The following is a 12486-nucleotide window of genomic DNA, read 5'->3' as shown; positions in this document are numbered from 1 at the left end:
CCCCATTCTGAGGATCAGGGGATGCATAAAAAGTGTTCATGGCCTCAGGCCTGGCTCTGTAGCTCAGAAGCAGACTTTGGGGACCTGGGCTCCGCTTCTCCTCACCCTACTTGCTAACTGCACAGGTGATTCCAAAAAACCGCCAAAGAGCACAATAATACCAGTTTGTGATCCAATGCAACAAATAATATATTGTCCATTATTAGGCAGGCCTTGCTTTAAATTATGCTTATGCTGTTCAGGGGATGCAAGGTTAGATGAGGTAAAATAAATGACATTCAACAAGAGTTTGACTTCTAATACAGTAAATTATCCACAGGTCTACTCTCATGTTTGTCTTCCCTAATACAAATACCCCTACACGAAAGAGGGCTTTGAGACACCTGCCTTTAAATCAAGAATCAGCTTCATGAAGAACCATCCGTCAGGAGAAGACACACACACACACACACACACACACACACACACACAGCTTTCCTCTCTCTGAATATATATTTTATTGGCCTCTTTCCAGTCTTTTCTGTCTGTCCAGAAGTCAGGCTAAACCTGTGCCCCCCACCCCCCGCAACCATCCTAAGAGTCACAATCTCCAGGAGGCAGATTCCCCATTAGCAGGTAACACTGATGACATCAAGTGTTACTGGGGTCCTGTCACAAAGGCAGCCAGGATGTGCTCTGAGTATCTGCTCCCATGGGAAAGAGTGTGATGCTCAGGAATCCCATGGGGAGTCTCTGTCCATGTGGACAACAGAGACACAGACCATTTCCAGGGTCCAGGCAGCACCTGAGGCTGATCAGTACATTGATTATGGGACAGCAGCCTCAGGACTGCTCCTGTGGACCTCAAGACTCATGGGGATGTGGGACAAAACGTCCCTGTGCTCTCAAGGCTAGGTTGTTAACTCCTTCAAAGATTCACCACTGCCACCTCGCTTTCTAGGCTGGGACTCTGCTGAAAAATATGTGCTAATTGAGGGTCACTTGGCTGTGACCTCAGGGACAAAGTCCCTCTCATTTCCACCTCTCCATCACTCAGATGTGTGGACTTTGAGATAATCTTCTGGATCAAGTTGGCCTTGGTAATAAAAAAATTATCTGTCTAGTGATGAGTATCTGAATGAACAATAACTCTATCCTCAACATGCTGGGCACAAGACACAGGGACCAGAGTTGTGCCCACCCAAGACAAGTGTGACCTAAAATTGTCTCCATCCTGGAAAGTCTATCTGTGTTTGGTAATTCTATTAGTGAGATAGATAATGGTCCTTCATGGAGTCCACTGGGTACCATGTCATGGTTTTCTAACTGCAAGTCTAGATCCATGATACAAAACTAATGAAAAAATAATACTACTACTAATAATAAATCAAATGATTCAGATAGAAACTTATAAAAACCTATTCAACCAATAACAGAAGGCATTAGCCTGTGGTGGATATTAAGAAGGGCATGTATTGCATGGAACACTGAGTGTTATACATAAACAATGAATCTTGGAACACTACATCAAAAACTAATGATGTATTCTATGTTGACTAACATAACACAATAAAAAATTTAAAAAAATTAAAAACATCATTTCCCATTGTTTTTCCATCCATTTTTTTAACCACATTTTCTACGCATATTCTCTCTACAATAAGCACAGATTTGGAAAAGTATACACAGGACTGTTATCTGCATTTTCACCTTGACATCGCCATGACCTTAAATCAATCTTAATGAGATGAGTTTTGTTTAAACAACATACATCCATTTTAAGTACACTGTAAGCTAAGGTGTGACTGACACATAAGCTCTGTGACCGGGTCCCAGCCAGAGCATCTGCGGGTGTCACTCCTTCCCTCCTGGATCTTCTAACATTCATTCCTTGTGTTCTGAGGTCAGGCCCACACACAGCTTCACATGGCAGGGCTCATGTAGACTTGTGCACATGTGCTGGGAGAAGAGATCCTAGGAGGGAATCACTGCCCCAATGTGTGGAGAACTGTCATTTCAAGCAGGTGTAAACAGTGACAGGTAACAAAGATGTTCAGTGTGCAGCCCTCTAGGAATGCACACAAAAATTCTACTCACAACGTGGAATTTTTCCCTGTCTCCTCAATGCTGAGGAACCCTAGAGGAAGGAGGGCTTGGAACCAGGGAGGACTCACATTAGAGGAATGACACAGCATCATGCACAGAAGGGATCATGTGTACCTGGGGTCCTGGCACTGTTCTGGACTGCATCCTGATCTAGAGAAGTTTGTGTAGAGACACCATCTCAGTCCTGACCCAAGAACAGATGAGCAAACTGTGGGCAGATCACCCCGAGGAGTATGAGTAGAGCATAAAGTCTGTCTTGATGAAATGGGAGGCCATATAAGGGGACAACTGATACAGCTCCAATGAAGGGGACAGTGATCAGAGCAGTGGGGAGTCACATCTTATGGGCTCTGGTCACCATTTTACACAACGATATGTCTGTATCTGACACCAGGGGGCAATCAGGGCCAGTTTCTGAGAGCTGTGACTTGCCACTTTCATTACTGTGCCTTCTGCTCAGGTCTCAGAGCTATGACCTTCCTACCCCATGGCCCCACAGAGCCCTTCCCCTTCTCACACACCCTGACATCCTCTGGAGAGGAACCTGATTTAGGTCCAATGAAGTGTCAGAGAGCTCAGAGCTATGACCTTCCTACCCCCTGGCCCCACAGAGCACTTCCCCTTCTCATCCACCCTGACATTTTCTGGAAAGGAACCTGATTCAGGTCCAATGAAGTGTCACATTTGCATAGACAAGCCCTCCCTCTCTCAGAGGATGAAGAGGGGAAAAGGGAGAGATTAGGGGAGGTCTGCTCAGCTGTGGGGCACAGAAGTCAAGATCTCTGAAGACCTCCACCATGGCCTGGTCCCCTGTACTCCTCACCCTCCTCATTCAGTGCACAGGTGACTAATGTGGGGAGAGTGGAAGGGGCTCTGGGAGGACACATGGGGTCCTGCTTCCTCCTCTTGTCTTCAGACTCAAGCATCACTCTCTATGTGTCTCTCCCCCTTCCAGGATCCTGGGCTGTGCTGACTCAGCCTCCCTCTGTGTCTGGGGCCCTAGGTGAGAGTGTCACCATCTCCTGCACTGGAATCCCCACCAGCATAGATTATGATGAAGAGGAATACACATATGATGTGAACTGGTACCAACAGCTCCCAGGAAAGGTACCCATTCTACTCATCTATGAAGATAATAACAGAAATCCGGGAGTCCCTGATCGATTCTCTGGTTCCAAGTCAGGCAGCTCAGCCTCCCTGACCATCAGTGGCCTTCAGGCTGAAGATGAGGCTGATTATTACTGCCAGTCCACTGACAGTAGCTTCAGTGCTCACACAGTGCATGGGGCCTTTGGTAAAGTGAGACAAAAACCTGCTGTCCCCTCCGCAATGCAGTTACCTGTGCAGCCCTCACTTCTTGGCTGTCAGCTGGTTCCTTTGGTTTCTTGGTATAAGTTGGAGTCTGAGATACACTCTAGGGAATTTTGTCTACAAACCTGTACCCATATTCTTAAATCTATCTTCCAAAGCCTGTCCTTGACATGACCACATTCTAGGGTTTTCTCAAATTAAGCAGACATTCCTCAGTTCCAGGGGCAGGCTGTCCTGGGATATGAGTTCATGACAGATCAAGACTGATACGGGCATGCAAAATCCAGGCTTGCTGAGACATGACACATCAGGGCTGTACAATATGTATCCTTGTACCAACAGCTCCAGTGAATGGAACCCCAAATCCTCACCTATTATAATGGTTGCACCCTGTGGGGATAATGAACCATTTCTCTGGCTCCATGTCTGACAACTCTGAAGATGGGGATATTCCTCACAGTCCCTCATGTGACAACATTCTCAGGGCTCACACAGAGCCCCAGACCTGTGACTATGACTAAAACCCCTTTCCCGTCTGCCAGGAGGGGGAGCTCCAGCAGCTGCTGAGGCTAAGCCTGTGGTTTCTGCTTTTGATGTTCCTGCTGCTGCCATCATAGGGCCAGGCGCATGTAAGAGCATCACGGGGCAGGCAGGGTTACTCCTTCCCTTCTGTCCTCAAAGTCAGACACTTTCCTAGACAATGTGTCCAAAAACAAACAGAAAGGACATCCCCCATCAGGTTGGGAGACAGAGTGTCTGCACTGAAGTTCATGGATGGGGAGTGGTAGGTCCTGTGTGCTCATCTCAGTCCTGACTTCTGAGGATTCATTTACCTATTCATAGAAGATTCAGGAGCTATGCCATCCTCTCAGTCATCAGTAGGAATCCCTGCTGCTTGTACAAGTTAGGGAGATTTCTTCTGCCAGGATGGCATCAGCACTGGAATATCTATCCCTGAATTATGTATTTGCATCTTTGGAATGAATACCTTCCCATTCTCATTCATGCTAAAACCCAACCAGTCAGTTTTCTTGCATGATTGCATTGTCAATTACTTACAGAATGAGGTGAGTAATAATGGAGTTAAAGGTCATATTTGTCTGCTCTTGATCTTGTGAAAATATTCTTGCTGTACACCCCATGATCTAAGGCCCTGGCTGGAACATTAAATATATGCGTGTGGAAAAGAATGTGGCACCATATTGAGATGTATTTGACTATTACTATTTTAAGTGTTTTTTATGAAGAATTCATTTAAATTTTTTCAAAGGCTCTTTCAAGTTCTTTTGAGAAAATATGATTTTATCTATTGATCTATTTTTTAAATATTTTATTCATTTATTTGACAGACAGAAATCACAAGTAGGCAGACAGGCAGGCAGAGAGACAGGCAGAGAGGCAGGGGGTGGCGGTGTGGGGGGGAACGCAGGCTCCCTGCTGAGCAGAGAGCTCGATGTGGGGCTCAATCCCAGGACCCTGGGATGATGACCTGAGCAAAAGGCAGAGGCTTTAACCCACTGAGCCACCCAGGTGCCCCTATCTATTGATTTATTAATAAAAGTTTTATATTCCATCAATATGGAACTGAACTTGTATACCGGGAATAAATCAGTCCTAGGGCACAGTATACTAATGTGATATTGGAATCTGTTGATATTTTATTCAGAAGATTTATAGCAACATTTCATATTATTACTCTGAAATTTTCTTTTTCTGTATTATATCTACCAGGGGTAGTTATTACCATTATAACTGCTTTCTACAATAATTTAATTCTCTGGATATTTCAATATTTTGAAAATGTATAAATATGAACTCAATAAATGGATCCATCTTATCTATGAAGGCTTGCTTTTTTTTTTCCTATAAAATTAATTGGAGCTTATCCCTACAAGACAATTCCTTTAGAAATTGGTCTGCTTATTCACTTCCTTCTAGGGAACATTTTTTTTTTTCCTCCTAGGAAATTGTGCTTTTCATCTAATATTAGTAGAGGTTAACAGCAAAAATTTTCATTTGTCCACACGTCATTTCTTATTATGTATAGATGTGCATCATCCACTTTCATTCAAAAGTTAGTAATTGACTAATCTATTTTGTCATTTACAAACAAGAGTTTGATGGGTCGATTAGATCTAACATTCCTCTTTATTCCTTTTTTTTTTTCTATTGTTTCATTTACGATTATGGGAAATGGGTGTTTCTTATTTGTCTTTATTTACTATTTTGAACTTGCTAGAACTCTCAATTGTCCCCTTTGGTTTTTCCTTTGCCATATGACTTTTACAGCATTCTTTTTTTAATAAATAGACTTTAATTTTAAGAGAACTTTTAGAGTTATAGTGAATTTAAGTGGAATTCACAGATTTTTCCAAAGTTTGTGGCAAACAATGTTCTTTTCTTAACAATAGAAGCCAGGGAACTTTCCCTAATGGCTTCCTAGTTTCCATTCGGTCTCAAGTAAGCAAAGCATTCTGGGATTCCAGGTGCTTCTCAGGGTCCAAACATGCCTTAATGAACTCTGGATATTTCTTAAATTAGGGTCTTCATGCTGGAGATGAAACTGGCCAAAATTGCCATATATGAGCTAACAGGGGCACTGTTCACACCGTGTCCAGGTCACTTCAGAAGGGAGGCAAAGTCCTCTGCTTGTGTTGCCTGGGCTCTCACTAGGTCCTCACTGTTTGTGACAAAAGCCACTGTCAGGTAACAGCTCCAATAATTAATGTAACTCAAGTGATTGCCGCTTAGAGAATTTCTGCCCTATCACTAAAAAAACATTCTGAGATCTTCCATCTCTATGTGGCCATCACCTCCTTTTTCAGGACATAATCTCTAAAATAAGATAATATGGGTTAATCTGGACCATTAGCTGGTACAGGTCAATTATACATTATATACATCTGTATATAATTATACATAATTATACAATTGTACATAATTATACAATTATACATCTGTTGTGGTCAATTATACATTAGAAGCATTAATCAGCAATCCTGTGGTAAATATCCTGCATATCTGAAATAGAATAATTTGGTGAATATTTAACACAAAGGTAATTCATGAATTTGTGATCAGAACATTGGGAATGCTAAATGCAGTGTGAAAAATCATGGCCTAATATCAGTGGCAACCACTAATGTTTCTGGAGACATAGCAGGAATAGGTTTGGGGATGAAGTAGGACAGAATGGAAGAGATCTGGATAATCACTAATCCCAACACCAGACTTCCTTCTGCAGGTTTAAGAGAAGTTATCATGGGGCACCTGGGTGGCTCAGTGGGTTAAAGCCTCTGCCTTCAGCTCAGGTCATGATCTCAGGGTCTTGGGATCGAGCCCCACATCAGGCTCTCTGCTCAGCAGGGAATCTGCTTCCTCCTCTCTCTCTGCCTGTCTCTCTGCCTACTTGTCATCTCTGTCTGTCAAATAAATAAATAAAATCTTTTTTAAAAAAAGAGATGGAACTAGAGCGTATCATGCTTAGCGAAATAAGTCAAGCAGAGAAAGACAACTATCATATGATCTCCCTGATATGAGGAAGTGGTGATGCAACATGGAGGCTTAAGTGGGTAGGAGAAGAATAAATGAAACAAGATGGGATTGGGAGGGAGACAAACCATAAGTGACTCTTAATCTCACAAAACAAACTGAGGGTTGCTGGGGGGAGGGGGTTTGGGAGAAGGGGGTGGGATTATGGACATTGGGGAGGGTATGTGCTTTGGTGAGTGCTGTGAAGTGTGTAAACCTGGTGATTCACAGACCTGTACCCCTGGGGATAAAAATATATGTTTATGAAAAATAAAAAATTAAAAAAAAAAAAAGAAAAAAAAAAAGAGAGAAATTATCAGAAGCTGGCTACCTGCTTTTAGTGCCCTCTGTGTAGTATAAATACAGGTAGTGTTGCTTTGGCAAAAGGGGGGTGCTGTGTGCCTAACAAGAGAGTAGACACCAATGCCCATCCACCTCTACAGCCAGGATCTTGCTCCAGTGGGACTGGGAGTAACGGCCCCCACCCAGGTGTGATTCTCCTGTACCATAACCCTTCTGACCATATGAAGAACCTGGATGGATGCATGTCCTGTCTCAGTCAGCAGAGAGCACTGATCGTGTCTTTCTTTACCCTAAGACTAGAAACATCACCCGCCCAGAGTTAGGTGGGGATTGGATATGGGGAATGGCAACACCATATGCGTGATTGATTCTATTCTCAAGAGTGAAGGGGAAAAGTCAGCAAGACTCTGTATCCCCAGACTCTATGGTGGCCCTCACCATATGTTGTAATTTTCCCTACATGGATCCACATTAATTTGCAACATACAATCCATGTGAGAACACCACCCGTTACCCATGTGCAGCTCAAAGAGGAGTCCCTTCTCTCCCCTGCTAGAGTTGCCATCCATTTAGCCCTACTCCATGTGGGATTCCAGGACTCTCACCTACTCCCTCTCTGGAGGCAGAAGTAGCAGTGGCAGAAAGGTCAATAACATGAAGTCCCTGTGACCAAATGTCAGGGACCCCAGGGTAAGGGGGAGGGATCTTCTGATGGGTAGAAGAGCTTTAGGATATCCTGAGAGGAGTGAGGAGGTGGATCTCTCCCAAATTGGATCTCACAATGTGGGTGACAGACAACAGATGCTTGAGCTCACAGGACTCTCTCTGAGCTGAGAATGGCACAAGATGTAACTGAATTAGTCTTCCCACAGGACCTCTGTACCCATCCAGCTTCTTCTTGCCCTCAGCCATTCATTCTACCATATTTCTAAGGTTCCTCAGACAGTTCCTCTTTGGAGAGTCAGGGGCTCTTTATGGGGAACCTATGGTGAAACCGGCAGATGGTTCTTTCTGACTCAGAAGCTCCTCCCGCCTTCCCCCATTTACTTTAACCTTTCTCCTCCCCAGAGAATCCCCATGAATTTGATCTCCTGCTTATCAGAGTAATTAATTTATTTCTCCTCACACTTGATTTATTTCTCTATCACACTTTTCATTCTCGGAGGAGAGGAAGGAAATCCTACCTTCACTTTGAATTCTGCAAGGGAATGCTTCCCTTTACATTACCTGCTGCATGTAGAGTTTTTTCCTGGGCCACATTCTTCTATATCCCTCCTGAGAATATGTTTCTTATTTCTGTCCTCACCTTCATTCCATACCTGCTTTTGTCCAAAACCAGAAGTAGATAGGAGACATGTATGTAGAGAAGATGTATGGAAATAACAACTATCGCAGAGAGACAAGATGCCTCATTCCAAGGGAACCAATATTCTCTTAAATGTCCATGTGTCTTGTCAAACATCTTCATTGAGTTTCTTCATCATACAGGGAGTTCATATGTGGGGCAGACCCACAAATCTAGGGGAGGACTGATGGTCCTTGACAAGCAGCTTCCCTAAGGATTTGCTTAGATTGTCCCCTTCCCACTCGACATGAATTATCCTCTGGTCAATAACCCTGGCTTTTTTCTGGTCACATGTCACATCCTACTGATTCCTTTACTGTGTGCCATTTCAGATAACAACAAACATTTCAAGCACCTTCCTGCAATGGAAAATCATACACTTTGTGAATCTCTGGCTCTGAATAGGTAGAATAAATACCAATAATTTCTATAACTTATAAAATGTAATTGAAAATATTTCAGTAATGGAGCATATAAATCCACAAAATAAAAAACATAAATTTGAGAAGTAATATATAGTCAGGAACTTACAGTTTAATATCATCATAATTCAGGTATAAATATAAAAGATGGCATAAATAAGTGGAGTAGAGTACATTGTTTTTTGTCCAACTTCAAATAATCCAATAGCCCAAGATGGGTGTCAAGACTTAGGGATTTTGTTTTTATGTCATTGATCTTCTCAAAGAAGGAGGAATCAGGGTCTAGTGATGTCAAGGGAGATGCTGGAGGCTGGAGGAGGAAGAGATAATTAGTCAACCAATAAAGAGGGCCTGGGTCAAGAGAGGTCTGGTGCCCTCTCCCAGGGACCACATTGCTTGATCAATTCCTTAGTTCTATTTGCATTTTAAATGATATTTGTTTAACTTTAACGAGATAACTAGTTTTATTTATTTTCCAGTATTTGTAAGGATCTGTGTCCCATGGGGTGAGTGGTCAGTAATATGATGTTTCTGGGCCACACACTGTAACTGAACAATGAATTCAATGGCTGCAAATGGTGGAAGCCAGCATTCTCCATCCTGGAACAGAAGCTCATGTTTTGTGCAGGTTTCATCCTCTCCATAACCGGTGTTAGACCTGCCCTTGTGGTTCTTATTATGACTGCAAGACACCCTTCAGAAACAAGACAGGAGACAGAAAAATAAAGGTTTATTACTCACAATGCCTGGAAATTACACAGCATACCTGGGGCTACACCCCAAGGTCATGGGTAGAGAAAGAGCAAGCCTGTGTCCTCCCCCACCAAGAGTGTAGACAGAAGCTCAGCTGACAGAGGATGTGGGGATGAGAGACAGAGACAGAGATACACAGAAAGAGAGAGGCCTATTTTCTTTTTTCCCATACTGAGAATCCACAGGGGAATGGGCATTGGGGCCTTGTCCTTTTGCTCCATGCATTAGGGATGCTGCTGGCAAGCTGCTTCACTCCTGTAGTGAAGACAGCACTTGAGCATCGAAGACAGTAAAAGACAGTCCTCAGTGAGAGACACAGCAGAGGATTCTGAGCCATTTGAAACCATAAGCCTCCAGACTAAGAAGGACCTGGTTGTGGCCCATCCTCTGTGGGGAGGGGGCAGAGAATCCAAAGCACTGGAGGAGGGGGGCGCTTCTCTGGGCTCCCATCCCCTCATCTCAGTCAAGGGGCACCAGGACCACTGTGAATTTGTCCTATGGAGTCCATGGGGTGATGGCAGCTTTAAAGCATCCCCTTACTGAATCTGGGCCCAGGGCCACAGAGCTCATCTGAGTTAACCAAGTCCACTCCTCATTACATACACCAGGAAAAGGAAGTGGGGGTGGGGACCAGACCAAAATCTGAAGGGGATGAGAGAGAGACTGCAGTTCTGCCTCCACATGGCTGGAGGTCCTGGGGAATTGCAGGCAGGGTCAGAGTTTTGAGGTCTTCTCCTTCCTCACTTCTTCATGATGTCCACTGTCCCAGGCACTTAAGCTGGACCTTGGATGCTTCACACTGATGACTCCTCCTAAGGTTCCCCTGGGGTATGAAGGTCTATAAACATCACCACCAACCACATATTACTGTTTTCAGCCTTCCCTGGAACACTTATACAGGAAACACTACGAGGTGCCAGTCTCATCTAAACTGACTCCTAGACCACCACTTGGGAGCCTGAGAAGAAGGTAGGATTTCACTAACACAAACACTACAGTAATGATAAAGGGACTGAATAAGGAGCCAGCCTGGACTGAGGGACTCTGCTTCCAGGACTCCTCTCACCCATTCTGTACATGGGAATGGTTCCTGGGGTTGTGTTCCTGGTTCCTGTCCCTCTTATATGTCCATATCCACACCAGGAGCTGCTCACCATGCCTGGACAACAGCCTCAAGCCATGTGTCACTGCATGCTGCCACTCGAGGTCAGGATCCACCATTTCTGAGCTTGGAATTCAGTGTTTCTACTTGTTTACCAGATCTTCAACTATTTTATGAATAGAGAAACATCTCATTATCCTATGCTCCACTAGAGTAAACAACAGCACCATCTGACCAGTTAGTAAAAGCAGAAACTCCCAGTTCACACTATACTCTTCTTCCTTCTCTTCCTGAGTTCCTTCTGCTCCACAATCCTGATCATGTTTGTGAGCAGAGCTGCCTACATTCCTGCCTCCTGTTTTCCTGCTTCAGCTATTCTTCCCCAAACACATGGTTTCTTCAGTCCCACCCTGCTGTGTTCATTCTTCTGTTCTCCTGTGCACAGTCACCAGATGGTCTCCCAGTCTGTGAAATCACCACATCCCTTCTCATCCTGTTTTGATTTTTTCTTCTATGCCTCCCATGTACAGAAAAGTCACTTTTCCCTTGAGATGTAATTGAAAGGCTTCTCCTCTGGGAGCTCCCTAATTGTCCCAGAGGGTGGGATAAGCTCATTCTTTTGTATAACTTCTGTTCTCTACACGTTCTCATACTTCAATGTTTAATTCTGGGTGACTGTTCCCTCCATCATGGAAGCCTCTCAAATCACAGACACTGTATTCATGTTCTTAAATCAGACCCCATAGGGTGCTTAACACACTCATTCAGGTCAGTGTTGAATGCCGGTGGCATAGCTATGGACATTAACCTCAGGACACTGAGGTTGCTACAGGCAAGCATGTCATCAGCAGGGGACACCATGCATCTCTATGAGCTCTGCAGGGGTACCCTTACAGCTAGGGAAACCCCTTGGCCTCAGTACTGGGAAAAGGCTGAGCTGCCTCCTGGGCTCCCTAATGAGACCCTGCTGCTCAGCATCATCAGGGCATGGCAGAGCCTCCTGGGCAAGGTCATTTGGGTGTCCTACAGATTCTCCCTCCACCCCCTCATGGGTGGAGCATTCACATCAGGACCTGCGTTCAGACTTCTTGTCCTCTGGTCTCCTGAATCACAGATCAGGTAGAGTCTGGGAGAGTATGGTAAGGGGTGCAAATTTACATCAAGAGCATTCTCATTTGTCTGGAGACAGAATGGAGGATAAGACAAGCCTGAGAGAGCCCTGTTCCACTGTGGGGACCAGGAGCTGTGTTACCATGGCCTGGACTCCTCCCTTCCTCCCATTCCTCCCTCTGAGAATCTGACTTCTGGACATTTCCCAAATATAATCAGCCCCTGAGACTAAGAGTCTCCCAGTGTAAATGCCCCATTACCCATGAGTGTCTGTGTTTGCAGGTTCCCTGTCCCAGCCTGTGCTGACCCAGTTACCCTCTCCCTCTGCATGTCTGGGAACAACAGCCAGACTCACCTGCACCCTGAGCAGTGGCCTCAGTATTGGCAACTATTACATAAATTGGTACCAACAGAAGCCAGGGAGCCCTCCCCAGTATCTCCTGTACTACTATTCAGACCCACATACAGAGTTGGAACCTGGGGGTCCCCAGCTGCTTCTCTGGCTCCAAAGATGCCTCAGCCAA

The 12486-nt window shown here is 44.5% G+C and overlaps 1 protein-coding gene and 2 gene segments (V, D, J or C); 2 read left to right on the top strand and 1 right to left on the bottom strand.

Annotated features, from left to right (window-relative positions):
* The window catches only part of LOC309847518 (immunoglobulin lambda-1 light chain-like), a 1783291-nt gene that overhangs the window by 651396 nt on the left and 1119409 nt on the right, over positions 1-12486 (top strand). Inside the window, exons 3-4 of the V gene segment in view lie at positions 2778-2928; positions 3041-3363.
* LOC309847513 (immunoglobulin lambda-1 light chain-like) overlaps positions 1-12486 on the top strand; it is a 1777964-nt gene that overhangs the window by 651396 nt on the left and 1114082 nt on the right.
* Positions 1-12486, bottom strand: part of LOC309847501 (zinc finger protein 280B-like) — a 460063-nt gene that overhangs the window by 316662 nt on the left and 130915 nt on the right. The gene's annotated exons all lie outside the window — the stretch shown is intronic.

This window comes from Mustela nivalis (assembly GCF_964662115.1).
Source record: "Mustela nivalis genome assembly, chromosome: 14".
NCBI lineage: Eukaryota > Metazoa > Chordata > Mammalia > Carnivora > Mustelidae > Mustela > Mustela nivalis.
This window is presented reverse-complemented; position numbering and strand designations above follow the sequence as displayed.